The sequence below is a fragment of the Notolepis coatsorum genome, assembly GCF_963971535.1.
Source record: "Notolepis coatsorum genome assembly, chromosome: 5".
Classification (NCBI taxonomy): Eukaryota; Metazoa; Chordata; class Actinopteri; order Aulopiformes; family Paralepididae; genus Notolepis; species Notolepis coatsorum.
This window is the reverse complement of record NC_140169.1, coordinates 199,058,622-199,079,330: the sequence shown is the minus strand read 5'-3', so window position 1 is coordinate 199,079,330 and position 20,709 is coordinate 199,058,622. Positions and strand designations below refer to the sequence as shown.

The 20,709-nt window shown below is 46.5% G+C and overlaps 1 pseudogene across 1 annotated transcript in view; it reads left to right on the top strand.

Moving 5' to 3' along the window:
• LOC311228508 (unconventional myosin-XVI-like) overlaps positions 1 to 20,709 on the top strand; it is a 190,184-nt pseudogene that overhangs the window by 147,576 nt on the left and 21,899 nt on the right. The window contains exon 6 of the transcript in view: positions 11,129 to 11,281. The product of the transcript in view is annotated as an unconventional myosin-XVI-like (transcript). The remainder of the gene's footprint in view (positions 1 to 11,128; positions 11,282 to 20,709) is intronic.

Here is a 20,709-nt window from a genome sequence, read left to right as displayed (position 1 = left end):
GATATCACCCTGTGTGTTTGTGTTTCGCAGCTAGATAGCTGACGCTATCTTCCGGTGTCTTTGTTTTTAAGCAATGCTAACATTAGCTAGCTATCACGGCCAGTGGTTTTCAACGATCTCTTAGGACCGAAACTACTGTTATCCCTCTTTGCTGTCATTGTTGGGTGTTTATCACTTTGCTATTTATTTTATTCAGGCTGCCCGAGTGCTGCCAACGATGTAGACTCTCCAGACTGGGCTCCTACAGTTAACCTTGGTTACCAGCAAGGTAAACCAATGACAGAGGCATCATGTCAACGTGAGGAAAGGTTGAGGTCCAGAAAAGCAGATGAGACCTGCACCGATGCAGCAGAGGCATTGCTGGACCTCGGTGAGGGCTCACAGAGCCCAGCATCGGAATACCACAAAGGTAAATTAAATATAATGCATGGAGGAGCTTTCACGTAGCCAATGTTACATTAAGTATTTTGACAACTATGTATGTCACTTGTTTACATCATATGTGTGGGAGAGAGACAGACAGAAGGGGGAGAGTGTGGGAGAGAGACAGACAGAGAGAGACAGTGTGTGTGGGAGAGAGACAGACAGAAGGGGCAGAGTGTGGGAGAGAGACAAACAGACAGAGAGACAGTGTGTGTGGGAGAGACAGAGACAGAGTGTGTGTGAGAGAGACAGACAGAAAGGGGGAGAGACAGTGTGTGACAGACAGAGACAGAGTGTGTGTGGGAGAGACAGACAGAAAGGGGGAGAGACAGAGTGTGTGACAGACAGAGAGAGACAGAGTGTGTGTGGGAGAGAGACAGACAAGAGTAAATTAAATGTATTTTGACAACTATGTATGTCACTTGTTTACATCATAATTTAACAAATAATTACCACCACCTTTATACAATTTGTAAATTATATAACTAAACTATCTTTTCCCCTCTTATCCCCTTTGCCAAATATATTCTATGTAGATGCAGGCTGCCAGACAGACCTGACTATGGAGGATCTTGAGAAGATGGAGGATGTTCTGAATCACTCCGTAGTGGAGCTGAGTGACCTCAGGAAAAAAGTACTGGACAGGGAATTTAGTCCAGATGCTTTTCAGAACAACGAAGAGAAGACAAAATTTTACACAGGATTGCCCAATTTCTTAGTTTTGATGCAAGTGTTTCAGCTATGTGAGCCACACATCAACTATAGCTCTTTGTCGGCGCTCTCCAAATTTAAACAGTTCATGTTGGTCTTAATTCGGTTGAGACTAAACCTTCCACTCCAAGATTTGGCCTTCAGGTTCAATGTTTCCTGTTCCACTGTGTCTCGAATTTGGCACAAGATAATTGGCATACTTCATGAAAGATTAGAGTTTATAATAGAGTGGCCAGAGCGAGAGGTGCTGCAAGCTACAATGCCAATGTCATTCAGGCAAGCATTTGGGTGTAAGGTTGCCGTAATAGTGGACTGTTTTGAAGTTTTCCTTGAAAGGCCATCTAATTTGCTGGCAAGAGCACAAACTTGGTCCAATTATAAACACCATAACACAGTTACATTTCTCATTGGCATTGCTCCTCAAGGATATGTCACATACATCTCTCGTGCTTGGGGAGGGAGAGTGAGTGACAAGCAGATAACTGAAGAGAGTAGCCTTCTAAATAATTTGTTACCCGGAGACATTGTTCTGGCAGACCGTGGCTTTACTATAGGGGATAGTGTGGGGTTTTACTGTGCTTCATTGAAGATGCCTGCTTTCACAAAAGGGAAGAGCCAGCTATCTGCATATGAAGTTGAGCAAACAAGAAAACTCGCTAATGTGCGTATTCACGTGGAAAGGGTCATAGGATTAGTGAGAAGAAAGTACCAAATTCTGCAGAGTACCCTCCCCGTTGAACACATGGCTGTAAAAACAGGCGAGTCACTGGCGCTGATTGATAAGATTGGAGTAATTTGCTGTGCATTATCCAATCTTTCAGACTCTGTTGTCCCACTGGAGTAAGCAATATTCTATTCATCTAAAGGTCAAATAGGAAAATAAGATGCATGCCCTGCATAGTTTTGCATTGAATGATTTGAGGTAGATTTGATTATAAATAATGGGTCGATGTTTTCTCAGACCTCCACTAACGGGTGCGTAGTTCTAGCCCGGACTACGAATAGTTTAATGATAATATTGAATAATAATATTTCAAATATATGTCTCCCTCTACCTGTCTGTCATTATTATTTTATTGAAATAAAAATGTATTAATTTCATTCAATTAATCTTTGTCATTTTTAAATCAGTTCTAATTAGATTTGAATGGTTGTTTGTAGTTAAACTATGTTTGAATCCGTTATTAAATTATCTTTGTCTTGAGAAAATCATATTCATTGTCTATGTAGTCACAATGAAAATACTGGGTGCTTGTAGTAGGATGTAGCTTACACCTGGAAAAAAATTTCCAACTTGGTCGCTTTCTTTCTTCACAACATGTGACCATTTCATGTAGTAGTTTTCAGAGGAAACGGCCTAGGGGAAACCGAGGCACAACATGGAAATGTAACCCCTCTTCCCAGCTCCCAAGAACCACCAGCAACAAGTGATGTGAAGCCCTTTAGGTTTATTTTGATCAGGGTGGTTAACAACAAAAATATAACAACCTAGGAATAACTACACAAACAAAAGAAACAATTAATTAACCTAAACTACCTATATATTTCAGATATCAATTTGTTTTATTTGTGCCTATATAACTAAAGCTATAAGATTTTGACCTGTTGTGATATTCATGTTCTATAAACTACCATTTATTTACAATTTATTACAGGAATATGCACAGATTAAAGAAACATTTCAAACATGATTTGGTTCACTTTGTGAAGTGCTGTCCCAACACTTCAGGAAGAACACAGTGTCTGAAGAACTCTTGAACTTTGGGAATGACATTGACCCAGAGTTCCGCATCAGGCAAAATCCTCTCTACAAAGATGTCATTTGTGTTCCACACTACAAAGTCACAATAGTCAGCACCCACAATGTGGAGCTGAGCCTGTACTTGATAGTAGTACGCGTGCTTCCTGTCCAGTTTCACATCGTCCCCATCGAAGATGAGACAGAAGCCCTGGTCTCCAGCACACAGGCGTAGATTGGCCTCCTCCTGTTTGCTGTGTGGGCACTAAAAGTTCACAATGAAAATAGTCACTTCTTCTGCATAGTATCTCCTTTTCAAATGTTCAGCTTCAAGATCTGTTAATTTCTCTCATGCACCACGTGATGTTTCTATGTCTTTACAACATGTAGGAACATAAACTGTGCATTGAATTACAAAGTACTAGGTTACTCTTCTCACAAATCCCAGTTCCATTAGTCACAATGCCAATACACCTGCTCTACTGTGTTATTGAGGACGTCAAAACATGAATGGTAAATGCATATCCAAATCCATACTGAAGAAATAGCTGGTACCTTTATCTCACAAACCCCAGTTCCATGACAGGCGCATGTGACAATTCCATCTGGTGAGGCTCCCATGTATGGCCACTTCTGATTCAGCCAAAGTCCACTGTCCATGCAGGAGAAACCCTCATGGTCCACACTTTGCAGTTGTTCATACTGTCTTCTGGCTGTTGCCTCATTTTTACATCCATACCTGTAATGCATACCAGTAGCAATAGGAAGAGAGAGTTGTACAACCATAATTAGTAACTGATTTACTAAATGTGATGTAGGTCAGCATTTATAGGGACAATTGTAGTGCACTGGTTTACATCATCCTACTCCAGACCTCAAAGATTAAACATACTTCTAGCCAGCCCTAACCTATGTGTCATAATAGGTCAATTGCAGATGTCCTTGTCTTGCAATTACTTTCCCCTAATAAATACCTCGTTGCAGCTGTAGAGAGCTTGTGTGCCTCTGGGTAGCATATGGACTTGACCAAGGACTTTGACGGCTGTGAAATACTTGTGTGTAGAACCTGCTTCAGTTTAGAGGCTGTTACCCTTCCTGCTCTTTGGCGGAACCAGATTGTTGATGAGCTCTGGTTTCTGGTCTCCTCCTCTACTGCCTGTACCTGTGACTGTGTTAGCTCTTCCAGTCTGAAATCCTGGCATGCTTTCTTCAACTCTGTTGGAGGTAGCTGCAGTGTCTCTGGTGTCCTATATGCAGTTAGTAGTTTAGGTAGCTTGCTCACAGACTTTGGGACAAATTCTCTGCAATATGGTGACCTGGACATCAGTGCAGCACTTTTTGGGGAGTTTAGGTGTAAAGCCTTGAAAAACTGACTATAAGTTTCTGATCCTTGCTTCACTCTTGGACACTGGACTGTGGAACTCTCAGGTGTTTGTTTCTCTATAAGACAGATATTGCACAGCTTTAAAGTGAAACTTGGAACATATTATTGCACAGGTATTTTGCATTCAGTACTGTACACCTCTGCTCACCTGTCCCTGCAATGGCATGATCTAGTTTTTGCTTCTTAGATTTTGCAGATGAAAAGTCTATCATCGCAACTGGAGCGGCAGGAATCTGAAAGCGCGAGAGGCATAGAGAATATAAACGTTTTAAATGTACCCCTACATACAGCTCACACTGAAACAAAAGTAAATTACGTGCATTTGATTACCTTTTTGACATGTGATGGCATTAACCACTTGCACTTTTCCATGGTGCAGGACTCAGTCTCTCTCATTTTAACACCCACTTCAATGGCGAACAGAACTGCTCCAACATGCGAGCAGGATTCTGACAATCTGTTGGTAGATTTGTAGATCTGGTATGTCATAAATGTCTAGCGATGCAACAGTACAGTAACTGTCTACCTGTATGTCATGATGAATTGAAAATGGGGGACCCTGATGTAAACAAGACGAAAGTCTGGCCACCATCAGAGTGACACCTTCATGGCATCTAGTTAGCATCATTTTACAACAGCGATATGTAGTTAAACATGTCTTGCATTATTATGATGACTTACCCAGCCATACAATCACAATGTGCTGTGACAACTTCTCCATTTCGTTTTGCCACGATCCACGTTTTTAGCGGTGTTGCACCAGACCTCTGAGAATGGTTGACCTAGTGGCAAGGTAGAAAATAGTAGCTAGCGTTTAGCGCATAGCCTGACTGACGCCAGTATCCATGTACATTAGAGTTGAAATAGCAATATAAAAGAGTGATTCTCAAGTAGATTTACTCACCCGCGCAAAAACAAGACGACAGTCATTCAATGCTGCCTTTGATCCGAGGTCATTTACCCAACCACACACCAAATAGTTATAAGCCTCCAGACTCTTGTATGCCTTCATCTGGCTAGCCGTGTAGTAGGAGGTCTGGAGGACGAGGTAATTGGTTATATCAATCGCCTCAACGCCAGGCAAATCGGTCAAGACGCGAGAAAAATCGATTTTCCTCAGCGTGTACGGATCATATCCAATATGTTTTGATATTTTCTGATGATACCTAGTGCGTGTAGGCTCATCCAACGCTTTTGCGTATTGACTTTCCATTGTTTTGAATCACTGTTCTTGACTTCCTGCCCCCCAGGTGAGTTTCGCGCGTCATCAAAATCACGTGACTGCAAACAAGCTATACACAGGAAGCAAGGAGGGCCCTGTAGCTATACACATGAAACTAGGCGGCCCTGTAGCTCTACACAGGAAGCTAGGAGGGCCCTGTAGCTATACACATGGAGCTAGGAGGCCCTGTAGCTATACACAGGAAGCTAGGAGGCCCTGTAGCTATACACATGAAGCTAGGAGGGCCCTGTAGCTCTACACATGAAGCTAGGAGGCCCCTGTAGCTATACACATGAAGCTAGGAGGCCCCTGTAGCTATACACAGGAAGCTAGGAGGCCCTGTAGCTATACACATGAAGCTAGGAGGGCCCTGTAGCTATACACATGAAGCTAGGAGGGCCCTGTAGCTATACACATGAAGCTAGTAGGGCCATATAGCTATACACATGAAGCTAGGAGGGCCCTGTAGCTATACACATGAAGCTAGGAGGGCCCTGTAGCTATACACGTGAAGCTAGGAGTGCCCTGTAGCTCTACACATGAAGCTAGGAGGCCCCTGTAGCAACGTCAGAAGGATACGCCCCTTCCTGACAAAATAAGCCACCCAACTCCTCATCCAATCAACAGTCATCTCCCGCCTCGACTACTGCAACGCACTGCTAGCTGGCCTCCCGGCCACTGCCACCAAGCCTCTTCAACTCATTCAAAACGCAGCGGCCCGCCTGATATCAAACCTACCGAAGTCGGCCCATGTCACCCCACTTCTTAGGGACCTGCACTGGCTCCCCATTGCTGCACGTATCCGCTTCAAGGCCCTCGACCTAGCATACCGTGCAGCAAAGGGAACCGCTCCCGCCTACCTCCGGTCAATGGTCTCTAACTACACACCCTCAAGACCCCTACGCTCTGCATCTTCTGGCCGCCTCAGACCTACTCCTATCCAAGCTCCCGGAGGGTCATCAAAGAGAAGCCGCCTATTCTCAGTCCTTGCCCCACAATGGTGGAATGAACTACCCATCCCAGTTAGGACAGCCGAATCCCATCCAATCTTTCGCCGTCGACTAAAGACTCACTTCTTCAACCATTATCTGAAATGATTAAAAAAAAAAAAAAAAAAAAAAAAAAAAAACCCTGACTAACCTTACTGTCATGCACTTGTCCTAATAAACTAACCTACACTGTAACACGCAACACTTGATGAACATTGTTACTCAGCTGATAGAGTTGTACCCTTCTTGCTGTCTTGTCGTACAGAACTTGTAAGTCGCTTTGGATAAAAGCGTCAGCTAAATGACTAAATGTAAATGTAAATGTATACACAGGAAGCTAGGAGGCCCTGTAGCTATACACAGGAAGCTAGGAGGGCCCTGTAGCTATACACATGAAGCTAGGAGGCCCTGTAGCTCTACACAGGAAGCTAGGAGGGCCCTGTAGCTATACACATGGAGCTAGGAGGCCCTGTAGCTATACACATGAAGCTTGGAGGGCCCTGTAGCTATACACATGGAGCTAGGAGGCCCTGTAGCTATACACATGAAGCTAGGAGGCCCTGTAGCTATACACATGAAGCTAGGAGGCCCTGTAGCTCTACACAGGAAGCTAGGAGGCCCTGTAGCTATACACATGAAGCTAGGAGGCCCCTGTAGCTATACACATGAAGCTAGGAGGCCCCTGTAGCTATACACAGGAAGCTAGGAGGCCCTGTAGCTATACACATGAAGCTAGGAGGCCCTGTAGCTATACACATGAAGCTAGGAGGCCCTGTAGCTATACACATGAAGCTAGGAGGCCCTGTAGCTATACACATGAAGCTAGGAGGGCCCTGTAGCTATACACATGAAGCTAGGAGGGCCCTGTAGCTATACACATGAAGCTAGGAGGGCCCTGTAGCTATACACAGGAAGCTAGGATGGCCCTGTAGCTATACACATGAAGCTAGGAGGGCCCTGTAGCTATACACAGGACGCTAGGAGGGCCGTGTAGCTATACACATGAAGCTAGGAGGCCCCTGTAGCTATACACAGGAAGCTAGGAGGCCCTGTAGCTCTACACAGGAAGCTAGGAGGGTCCTGTAGCTCTACACAGGAAGATAGGAGGCCCTGTAGCTATACACATGAAACTTGGAGGGCCCTGTAGCTATACACAGGAAGCTAGGAGGCCCTGTAGCTATACACAGGAAGCTAGGAGGCCCTGTAGCTATACACAGGAAGCTAGGAGGCCCCTGTAGCTATACACATGAAGCTTGGAGGGCCCTGTAGCTATACACAGGAAGCTAGGAGGCCCTGTAGGGCTACACATGAAGCTAGGAGGCCCTGTAGCTATACACATGAAGCTAGGAGGCCCTGTAGCTATACACATGAAGCTAGGAGGCCCTGTAGCTATACACATGAAGCTAGGAGGGCCCTGTAGCTCTACACATGAAGCTAGGAGGCCCTGTAGCTATACACATGAAGCTAGGAGGGCCTGTAGCTATACACATGAAGCTAGGAGGCCCTGTAGCTATACACAGGAAGCTAGGAGGCCCCTGTAGCTATACACAAGAAGCTAGGAGGCCCTGTAGCTCTACACATGAAGCTAGGAGGCCCTGTAGCTATACACAGGAAGCTAGGAGGCCCCTGTAGCTATACACAGGAAGCTAGGAGGGCCCTGTAGCTCTACAAATGAAGCTAGGAGGCCCTGTAGATCTACACATGGCGCTAGGAGGCCCCTGTAGCTATACACATGAAGCTAGGAGGGCCCTATAGCTCTACACATGAAGCTAGGAGGCCCTGTAGCTCTACACATTAAGCTAGGAGGCCCTGTAGCTATACACAGGAAGCTAGGAGGCCCCTGTAGCTATACACAGGAAGCTAGGAGGCCCCTGTAGCTATACACAGGAAGCTAGGAGGGCCCTATAGCTCTACACATGAAGCTAGGAGGCCCTGTAGCTCTACACAGGAAGCTAGGAGGGCCTGTAGCTATACACATGAAGCTAGGAGGCCCCTGTGGCTATACACATGAAGCTAGGAGGGCCCTGTAGCTCTACACGTGAAGCTAGGAGGCCCTGTAGCTCTACACATGAAGCTAGGAGGCCCTGTAGCTCTACACATGAAGCTAGGAGGCCCCTGTAGCTATACACATGAAGCTAGGAGGGCCCTGTAGCTATACACATGACGCTAGGAGGGCCCTGTAGCTATACACATGAAGCTAGGAGGGCCCTGTAGCTCTACACATGAAGCTAGGAGGGCCCTGTAGCTATACACATGAAGCTAGGAGGGCCCTGTAGCTATACACAGGACGCTAGGAGGGCCGTGTAGCTATACACATGAAGCTAGGAGGCCCCTGTAGCTAAACACAGGAAGCTAGGAGGCCCTGTAGCTCTACACGTTAAGCTATGAGGGCCCTGTAGCTATACACAGGAAGCTAGGAGGCCCTGTAGCTCTACACAGGAAGCTAGGAGGGTCCTGTAGCTCTACACAGGAAGATAGGAGGCCCTGTAGCTATACACATGAAACGTGGAGGGCCCTGTAGCTATACACAGGAAGCTAGGAGGCCCTGTAGCTATACACAGGAAGCTAGGAGGCCCTGTAGCTATACACATGAAGCTTGGAGGGCCCTGTAGCTATACACAGGAAGCTAGGAGGCCCTGTAGGGCTACACATGAAGCTAGGAGGCCCTGTAGCTATACACATGAAGCTAGGAGGCCCCTGTGGCTATACACATGAAGCTAGGAGGGCCCTGTAGCTCTACACGTGAAGCTAGGAGGCCCTGTAGCTCTACACATGAAGCTAGGAGGCCCTGTAGCTCTACACATGAAGCTAGGAGGCCCCTGTAGCTATACACATGAAGCTAGGAGGGCCCTGTAGCTATACACATGAAGCTAGGAGGCCCTGTAGCTATACACATGGAGCTAGGAGGCCCCTGTAGCTATACACATGAAGCTAGGAGGGCCCTGTAGCTCTACACATGAAGCTAGGAGGGCCCTATAGCTCTACACAGGAAGCTAGGAGGGCCCTGTAGCTATACACATGAAGCTAGGAGGGCCCTGTAGCTATACACATGAAGCTAGGAGGGCCCTGTAGCTATACACATGAAGCTAGGAGGGCCCTGTAGCTCTACACATGAAGCTAGGAGGCCCTGTAGCTATACACAGGAAGCTAGGAGGCCCTGTAGCTATACACATGGAGCTAGGAGGCCCTGTAGCTATACACATGAAGCTAGGAGGGCCCTGTAGCTATACACATGAAGCTAGGAGGGCCCTGTAGCTATACACATGAAGCTAGGAGGGCCCTGTAGTTATACACATGGAGCTAGGAGGCCCTGTAGCTATACACAGGAAGCTAGGAGGCCCTGTAGCTATACACAGGAAGCTAGGAGGCCCTGTAGCTATACACATGGAGCTAGGAGGCCCTGTAGCTATACACATGAAGCTAGGAGGGCCCTGTAGCTATACACATGAAGCTAGGAGGCCCTGTAGCTCTACACATGAAGCTAGGAGGCCCTGTAGCTATACACATGAAGCTAGGAGGCCCTGTAGCTATACACATGAAGCTAGGAGGGCCCTGTAGCTATACACATGAAGCTAGGAGGGCCCTGTAGCTCTACACATGAAGCTAGGAGGGCCCTGTAGCTATACACATGGAGCTAGGAGGCCCTGTAGCTCTACACATGAAGCTAGGAGGGCCCTGTAGCTATACACATGAAGCTAGGAGGGCCCTGTAGCTATACACATGAAGCTAGGAGGGCCCTGTAGCTCTACACATGAAGCTAGGAGGGCCCTGTAGCTATACACATGAAGCTAGGAGGCCCTGTAGCTATACACATTTGATTTATGATGACATAAGAATCTTATGATACAATCATTCTAAGGATTATGTGTGTAATACATTTTGTTTTGTATACAAATTGCAAGTTATGCAAATGTGAACAAATCTGTAGCGACACATGTGACACCGACAGAGGGATCATACTCCAGCCAGTTTATATCCCGTTTGCTTTCCTTAACCCTTTCACTACCACACTACAGAAGGTTAACCTTTCACTGCCACACTACACACGGTGAAAGGGTTAGGTTTCTGTAGTGTGGTTGTGAAAGGCTTAACCCTTTGTCGTGTGGCAGTGAAAAAGGGTTAACCAGCTGTATTGTCTCGGTGAAAGGGTTAACCATTTTGATACTGTGGTTAGTGAAAGGGTAATTCATCACACTGGCTTATCCAGGAACCTTGGCTTACAGACACCGATCTTATTGACTGCCATTGTATGTGGCCTGTATACTCGTGTTTTGTTAGTGCATCAAGTCATTCCTTTCCAACACTGGCCACCATTTTAGATGTTTTTAATTTTAGTTTTACGTTATGGTGATGAATCATAAAATGATATAAGATAAATCTTACCCAAAAATGAACTTGTGGCCGTGCTGACAAAGAAGGAGCTCCTTCTATTCACACTCTCTCTCTCTCTCTCTATATCTCTCTCTCTATCTCTCTATCTCTCTCTCTTACTGTTACTCGGACACTCGGACAAGCAGATAATATGGCGATTATTATATTTTATATAATATATAAAATAGTATATTGCCATATTTTCTGACATTTTCATGTGGACCAGTACATGATGCACAATTGCACATACTGACCTATAGTGTTTGTGTCTTACTTCCATCTCCTCTCAGGGTTCAACTCCAACATCAACCTGCTTGGCCGTGAAGACTGTGGCTCCGCCCCCACCTCCCCATCTCCACAGCTACAGGACAGGAACGCCAATCACCACACCACCCACTCCCAGAGTCCCGCCCCCGTGGAGAACGGCAACCAGATCACCAACGGTAACCGGATTTGTACTGTCCAATCAGAATCTTTGGAGTCGTTTTGTTTTCGCATATCGGGAATTTGCCTTTGGGTGAAATATAGACAGCATATCGATGGCTGAAACGCAAAACCTCCTATCTGAGAATTTCACTTTTTTGAGAAAACAAAAATATATATATATATATTGCAGACAGACTGAATAGGTGCAGATAGGAGGTTTCTCATCATCTGAAGTGACATTTTGTAGATAGGAGGTTTTGTGTTTCAGCCATCGATGTCCAAAGAGATCAGCTGTACAAAGAAGGAATGCAGAGAGGAAATTAATTAAAAAAAAATGATATTAAAAGTAGGATAATAAGATAGGAAAATAAGATTTACAAGAGTGGGTGTAGAGACAAGTATAGCCTGCAAGTTAATTAAATCTGAGGGGCAGATGTTGAGGAGCTAAATCAGGATGAGGCTGAAACAGTTTACAGGCTTCTTCTAATAAAACGTCCACCTGAAGTAATGGCTGAATTGAATGAAAGGAGCCAAGAGGAGCTTATGAGTATTATGGGAGATGTTGGTTGTTGTCATCGGGCATCGGGAGGTGGACTTAGGCCACTGACACACGCCTGTGATGTAAAGGGAGTAATAACAGGCCAGGCCATTCCAAGCCAGCCTGCTCTGACAGGCCACAGTATTACACTGGCACTTGGCTTCGACCTCAGGGAGAAAGATCTAACCCTGCATGTTACGCACCCCAGTAAGGGGACGCAACACAAGGCCACAGACAGGGTAGGTGAGGGTGCAGTGACACAAAACCATGGAAACAGTTTGCAAAATAATAGTATTTATTTATAAACACAGCAACACAGATCAAGGAGGACTACCAGTGGCACCAAATGAAATACAAAAGGAAATGAACCCCCCCCCCCTTTACAGGCGCTGAACACCCAAAAGTAAAAGTACAGGTGGTGGTGCTCACTCTAAAGCTGGTGTCTTTAACATCAGGTCACCTACGTGATGCAAAATGTAGACCCAGGGTATCTACCTGTCCTCAATGTCCCTGTGTGCGAAACAAAATATTAATACACAAAAAAAACAATCACCATAGGCTGGGTGACAAACAAATATATACAGGTTAGGGTTAGAACAGAAATGTGCAACAAACAAGGAACACCAAAAGATACAATGATTCACTAAATAGCACAAAGAACCAGAGCCTTCACCAGCTCTACCAAATACCAGAGCCTTCACCAGCTCTACAAATACCAGGGGGCCTTCACCAGCTCTACAAATACCAGAGCCTTCACCAGCTTGTTACCAAAACATACCCTAAGGACACAAAGAGCTCTACCACAAAGACACAGAGATAGTTACCACAACCATGAACCAGAGAGCTCACTAACACTGCACACAATGGGGTATATGAAGGGGTGTGGAGCTTGATTGCTGACAAGCCTCAGCTGCTGCTGCTGTTGCTGTTGCTGGAGTGAGATGGTGATTGACCAGCTGCTGCTGGAACTGAGAATGGGGATATGTAGACACAAGAGGGAGACAAGACAACAACAAACAAATTGCCTACATACATAACACATAATTCCCTATATATATATATTAGGGCTGTCAGTTTATCGCGTTAATTAGATTAATTAATTACACAGCAAATTATCGCGTTATGAAAATTAACTCAAAATTAATTACACATTTTTTTTTTTTTTTTTTTTTTATATATATATTTTTTTTGTATCTCATTAATTCCATAAGAACGTAGAATACACATTACAGACTTTTTTTATATGGTCCATTTGCATGTTCTTGGTATCTGATTCTAGGGACGTCTATGGATCTCAGGGAATGTATTCCCAGTGTCAGAAATACTGTCTGTTACTAGGCTTGAGTAAATTGTAATGAACCAAATGAGAATATCAATAATTTTTTTTTATCTTTGACTGTGAATAACACTATGCTCAAATTGACCAGACCTGAAAAATCTAAGCAAATTAATAGATGGAAGATGATTAAACAGAAGGTTTTGTAGATACAGTACTGAATTCTGCCATCCGGACACATGCAATTTGAAATATGATTATAGAATATAGAATATCAGGCATAAAATGGTTATGCGATTAAAATGTGATTAATTAGATTAATTAATTACAAATCCTGTAATTAATTAGATACATTTTTTTAATCGCCTGACAGCACTAATATATATTTATATAATACAATATAATATACAATGATACATACAAGGGAAAAAATTATACAAGGACAGAGTCCGTAACACTCCCCCACATAAGGAGTCAGCCCACGGCTGACGAAAACATAACACCATCATCAACACAATAAAAATAAACACTCAACCGCTCCCAAAAGCAAAAACACCTTTCAACGAGCTAACCTCTAGAAAGGGCATCGGCAAACACATGATCTGTGCCCTTCTTGTGACGGACCACAACATTATACCCCTGCATAAGCAGAGACCACCGCATCAACCGCTGGTTGTGGGTATACATGCGATGCAAAAAAACAAGTGAGTTGTGGTCTGTGTGGACAACCACAGGCTCCACACTTGACCCGACATAAACTTCAAAAAATTGGAGCGCAAGCAGCAATGCCAACGTCTCCTGCTCTATTGTAGAGTAGCGTGTCTGGCTGCCACTAGACTTCTTCGAAAAGTAGCCCACAGGATGGACCAAACCCTCCGAACCGCACCAGCCCCAACACAACTTGCATCAACCTCAACAGAGAAAGGTCTACTAAAGGACTAAGGACTGGAACGCTACACAAAAGGGCCTTACAGCTTTCAAAAGCCGCCTGACATCTGTCTGTCCACACAAAAGACACCAAGGGACTGATCAGTTCAGTCAGAGGGGATGCAACTAAGGATAAATTCTTACAGAACCCCCTGTAGTAACCTGTCATCCCGAGAAAGCGATGTAGTTCTCGCCGTGTGGTTTGTACTGGGAACAAGGTTATGGCCTCTATCTTGGCCTCAAGAGGACGCACTTTACCACCGCCCACCTGTTTTCCCAGGTAGGTCACTGTTGCCTCACCAAACTCACATTTCGCTAAGTTCAGTGTCAGAGAAGCGTCTGCCAACCACTGGAACACCGTCCTCAGTGAGCTCACGTGAGCAGACCAACTCAATGAATGCACCACCACATCGTCCAGGTATGCCGTACAGTTGGGCACATCTCCCAACACTATGTTGACCAGCCTTTGAAATGTTGCTGGTGCGTTTCGCATCCCGAACGCCCTTGGCGAGAGTGGCACCTGCCAATAACCTTTTAAAAGATCCAATTTTGTCACATACCGGGCTGACCCAATGGTATCCACACAATCATCGACACGTGGCATAGGAAAATAATCAGGAATGGTTACTGCATTCACTTTTCGATAATCAGTGCAAAACCGATGAGTGGTGTCTGGTTTCGGAACCAACAGGCATGGGGAGCTCCATGGACTCAAACTGGGATGTGCCAAATTATGCTCCAATAAATATGCCACCTCCTGCTTCATTATTTTCGTTTTTACCGCATTTACCCTATAAGGATGCTGTCCTTGCATTACCGTCGTGTTGCAGAACGGTAGTGCGGGTTGGGACATCTCCAAACAAAATAGGAAAACTGTGAATGAGCGCCACCATGTCAGCTTCCTGCTCCTTACCCAAGTGTGGCATCAGGGAGGGAAGGTCCAACAACATCTCCGAGTTGCACAAGCGAGGCGTTTGTTGCTGGACCTTACAACCACTCAAACCATCCTCATCACCCACTGGCAGAGTAGTAGGAATAGAAATCACAGTCACTGGCACTGCAGCTCCCACAGTGGCCCCTGGGGGTGTACTTTGTTTTTGCTTATGTGTATGATTCTTAACTCATTGGACGCCAGAGGTCACTGTGGGCGTATGGCCGTTGTGTGCCAGCGCTTTGTTCAATGGGGATAAATGCCGGTGTTTGCAGTGCTAAAACTATATTAAATATTATAGCTATCTAATAACATAGTCGATTGTCAGTGACTTTCATCCGGTCAACATGCAAAAAACAGATACATTTTTCATCCATACATTTCCGTTTTATACCGTGGTGAATATGAGTATAGTTTTAGAGTGATCCTGTGTAATTCCAGGAAACTCTGCTAAACAGCGTTTTAGTGCAATTCACTAAACACATTGGCATTCCTCGCTTGGATCAACAATCAATCTGAAATCAACGCTATATTATCGATATTATGTTTCATCATGCAGGCATGAAAGGGGGGGGGGGGGGCGGGGCGCCCCTCCATGCTTTGATCGCTACCAACGGGATACGTTACACACACACACCACAGACACACGCTCCGATCGCGGGGAAAGAATTATCGGATCAACGCAAGATTGATAACATATAGTCCTTACCTTGTCTATGATGTACTGCAAGAAGAATAATCCAATTATCTGATCGCCATTCCAAATACTGATTGCGATCGTGTTTCCAACGTTATCCAGCATTGAACACGAAGGGGGGGGGGGCCCGAGCCTCGTCGATACATCCGTTATAAGCGTTGTTTTGCCGGAGTGTTTAGACCCCGCCCGCACGCCGCAGCTCGGCCCAGACAACAAGCCACATCGTTTCAAATGGAGTGCAATAGCGGCCGCAAGGCATTAGGCGGCGGTATTGAACGTTTGCAATCTCAGAGCCATTCCCAATGATAACATCAGGCGGGATGGATGAATTATGAATGGATATACCGAATAAAAGAAATAGCAATTAAAACCCGACTTTTCTCGGGTTTGGTGCCCAGCGCATGGCGAGTTAACCCGGGATATCTCGGGTCTGGCCCCAAATGTGTTAACTGTGTTTTTATTTTGTTATTGGTGTATATGTATGTATATGTATATATATTACATATATATATGTATATATGTATGTATATGTGTGTATATATGTATATTTGTACTCCTGTTGGGGCCTCTTGGACCAGATCAATGTTTTATCTGGCTAAATAAAGGTTAAATAAATAAATAAGAAACTGATGATTTGGTCCTGTTAACGTTAGGTTATGACTATAACCAAGTTCTGTTAACACTTAGTGAACGCTCAGCGTTCATTGCATATATCTCACTTCAGCATATATACACTGAATAATTTCACAATGTACCTTTAAATGCCAGCATTCATCTGGCCACACCCCCATCCGCTTACCTATATAAGCAGGGATGGTGCCACACACTCATCTCCTTCCCAACAAATTTCATCATAATGAAAGATCAAGGGCCTGCAGCGGCGTCTAAACGCTGAGCGTTCACTAAGTGTTAACAGAACTTGGTTATAGTCATAACCTAACGTTCTGTATCACACTTAGCTCACGCTCAGCGTTCATTGCATAATAGGAGCTGAGCGGGAGCTAGAAGCTCAACAAATGTACCCTGCTGAGGCCCCCCACAACCATCAGACCAGGGAGGGCTGAGCCCCCCCGACCCACCCTAATGGAGGGCACCCCCCCTATTGGTGGCTTCACGGGAGGGTGACGGACCCGACCGTGCGAAGAGGCACTCAAGCAACTCAACGCACAGGGTGAGCAGACCGTGGCTTGACCCCACGACTACACACACGCACAACCCGCATGCCACCCGGGAACGAACGGAGGGAAACAACCTTGTTACTGCCCCCAGAATCACGGGGTCAAGGGCAAACCCAACCCCGTGGCAAGGCCGTAGCAGCGGAGCGCGAAGGAAGACCCAGACCCACCAAAAGGACTGGACTCCCTGGAATGGGGGCCCGGAGAAGTCCATGATGCCAGCATCAAGACCCCACCAGGTGGGCACGTAGTGCCCCGCCCCCCACATCGCCAGCGTATTCGGACAAAGGCCCCTCAGCCGAGGAGGCCCTGTCCCCCCAATAGTACACCGCCTGGCACACTGACCCTGCAACAGGCAGTCAGCATGGCCGTAAGCACACAAAAAAGGTTAACCAACGGAAGCAGGCAGCGCACCGGGGAAAAACCAGGCAACATGCTATTAACCCTAGCCTGGAGACTGCGGACGAGACAGGCGCCAGAGGGGACAGCTGAACACAGCCGCCCTGGCGGAAGGAGCGGAAGCTGGCGGTGTTGCATGACCAAGCCTCCATTTAAAAAAACCCACCCAGAGGGGTTGAGGCAGAGAAGGCTGACACGATTGGCAGCCGTCAGGAACGTGCAGGGGCACCCTCAAACTGTGATCACGGGAGTTGACACTGCTCCAACACACCAGGGAATCAACCACCTTGGTGTTACCCAATGCGGTGGTTGTTCCTATAACCCCTCAAGAAAAAAACTCCAAAACACACCTGCGGGTATACACCGGCTATACCGCAGTACAAGTGTTTCAGTTTTTCAAAAAAGGGTTAACCCAGGCCTACGGGTCGACAAAACATTACTTCGGACCGGGCCTGGCGATACAGGAAGCACAGGGTCACCAGAGGAGGTCAAAGACCACCCCAACAGGCCCCTCTTCGCCATGCGTGAGAGAGGAGCGAAAAAGAATGGAGAACCAGCCCCTAAGCACACCGTACTTGGTATTCCCAGGCGGTCTCCCAACCAAGTACTAACCAGGACCAACCTGTGTAGCGGCCGAGATCCAACGAGATCGAGCGTGTACAGGTTGGCATGGCCGTAAGCCATTACGACAGTGCTGAGTAAAAACGTACCCAACCAGGGTCTCCATAGCGCTTAACCCTGTGACACCCGGACCGACCTGGCATTTTCCCCCCTGAAAAAAGCCCAAGTCCCTCAGGGTACCAGAACAGCAGATCTGCATCCCCGGCGGACAACGGGTTCAACTGATCCGGACCAGCGTGACCAGAACCAGTCCCGTGCCCTAACCACGCCGACATGCCTACTCCAGGAGAAAGGGCAGATATGCGTGTCGATCTTAACATGAAAAGAAGGCGCCACCCAGACGCTCGGCCGAACCGCGCCTGGTGGCCCACCCCAAGGGCGTGAGACCCCTCTACATATGTTCAGATCCATTCCGTCATCATCCCCCAGACATGAACGAGAATCCGTCGATAACCAACCCAGGTCGTGGGATGTGGTCGTCGGAAGAGGAAAAACCCCCATCTCAGTTGCTTTATAAAAACGCCGTTTTAACCTCAAGTAACCAAGGCGTGCCAGTCAGTCGCCTGTTTACAGCGAGCTAGCACTATACGTGCGTCGGGACACACCCCCATCAATGAACAGGCTATTTAGACCTGTCATTGAATCCCCAAGGCGCCCAGGGGAACAACAAGAGGGGTGTGACACTTCCTAACTCCAACACTTTTTGAATAGAAAAGAAGGAAGCACCAACAGTATGTATCCTAGTCTACACAGCCGGGGGTAAAAAAATTTCACATTTTTACATCCCACCACCCTCCCATAGGAAGGAGACGGGGATCCCCAGAGAGACTTCCCACGCGAGCTGTACAGATTGAAAAGAATATATTGCCTTGAGCGATGTAAAAAATTGTTTTTAGGGCTCTCCGGGGAAGAGGCACTGAACCCATACACACTCAATAATCGAATTGAATCGAATACATACACAATAGAATAGGACACCTTCTAGAGGGTCCACTAAGTTTGACAATCTGAGGCGGAAGGCTCTGTACTCTGATGGAGGCTCCCTCACATGGAAGGAGGAGTCCGAACTCACAGAAGGCCCGAATAGGCGCTTGGTGAGGAGGAGCCCTGACCACCCCCCTGAAACAGATCCATCACATGGACCTGAACAGCACACGGAAGTCCTACCAACAGAGACGTGCACGGTGACGTACTCTATGGCGGGGGAATTTCTGCGGTGCACACGCCCAATATTCCAGGCCGTGGGACCAGGAAACTCCCCCCCCCCCCCCCCCTGTAACGTGCCGAACCGCAACGTGACAGGAACCTTGAAGGACAGGGGGTGTACCCCTGACCGACAGAAACAAGGGGGAGAGGAAAGGTTACCAGTTCACCCCTTTACGACCCCACACCCATGATACGATGTAATGACAAAAAGAGAATATGACCCAGTCATAGTCAGCTCTATGAAGCGTTTGACAGCTTCACACAGCGCATGAGCTAACCTGCTATCTGATTTTTACTAAGGAAAAAACACAGAATAGAGAGGGCTCTCTAAGAGCCCCGGTCCAACATACACATGTGCTTCTGTGGCCAGTCCAACCCAGTTGTAGGTCACATGACACACACAACCCATCATCACCTACAAAAAATGGCAAAAACACTCTACAGAGGAACGCCGTTTTTCATAATGAGAGAATACATAATTCTCGATTAGTATCGGCCACAGGCCTTGCTAAGCACACACGAGAGCGACCAAACAATCTTTTCTTTTAGGAAAATAAAGTTTCTCCAGCAGTTTTAGCACAACCTCAGCAATCAAGCTAAGGGTTACATCGCATCCCTACCACACAAAAGACACAATGTAGTGCAACAACATGTCTGATAGGAGGATGAAAAAGTCCCCAGGGGGGAAACACAATCCTCTTATTTCACCCTTAATACGGCCAGTTAAAACAGGAAAACCTGTTAATATGTGAACACACTGTTCATTGTCATCACAGGCTGAGAAAAGAACATTATTTTACTCACTTGTCACTAAGCATAGCTTCATAGGTTAGTTACCTTAGTTGTGAGTACACGGTACATATAAACACACATGATGTTTCTCACACAACAACCAGATCATTTTCACATCTGTAACAACCCGATTTGCACGGAGAAGCTAACTGCCAGTGACAAAGACAGTTCACACATAACTCGCGTCGTATCCTAAATGCATTGCAGCAACACACGTTTTGGGAAAACATCGTTATTCACAAAACATTTAGAAAGGTAAAACCAGAAGACGTGTTATAAGGTCTGGTCAAACCTTGTCCTACCCGGAACGTAGATCAGCGAAGTGCAGTCTCAAGACACCGTAGAAACACAGCCGTCCTGTGTTGTTCGATCCGGGCAGCGTCGCCGCACTACCCGTCGCAACGGTCCCTTTGTTGACGCAATCCTTGCCGTCCTGGCTCAGGGCAGGGTCGACGAACATCCCCTGTCAAAGATGAGGTCGTAGTCAAGAGTGTAAAACATGTTATAATCAAAGCACGTTCAACAGAGTAGCATTAAGCTAACGGCCGCTCCAACCGTCGGTCGCTATTACCCCTGCTCGCGAGACGCCGAGCGAACGGCGCACGCGACCAGAGGGGAGCTCACGGCGGCGTGTGAGTAGCCGAAGCTACCTCGCGCTGGCCTTGTCCGATAGCAGCAACCTAACGTTTCCTAGTGATCACAACAGTTAGCGCCGCAGCTAACAGCTGACTGGCTAACAGTAGGCCCAACCTCTGTAGGCCACGCAGTGATCCCAGCAGGCTAACGCCGCAGCTAACAGCTGACTGGCTAACCGTAAGCTAAGCAGCTATCACCTGAACTTGTACACAATGATATAACACTCACCCAGACAGGCCGTCGTTCT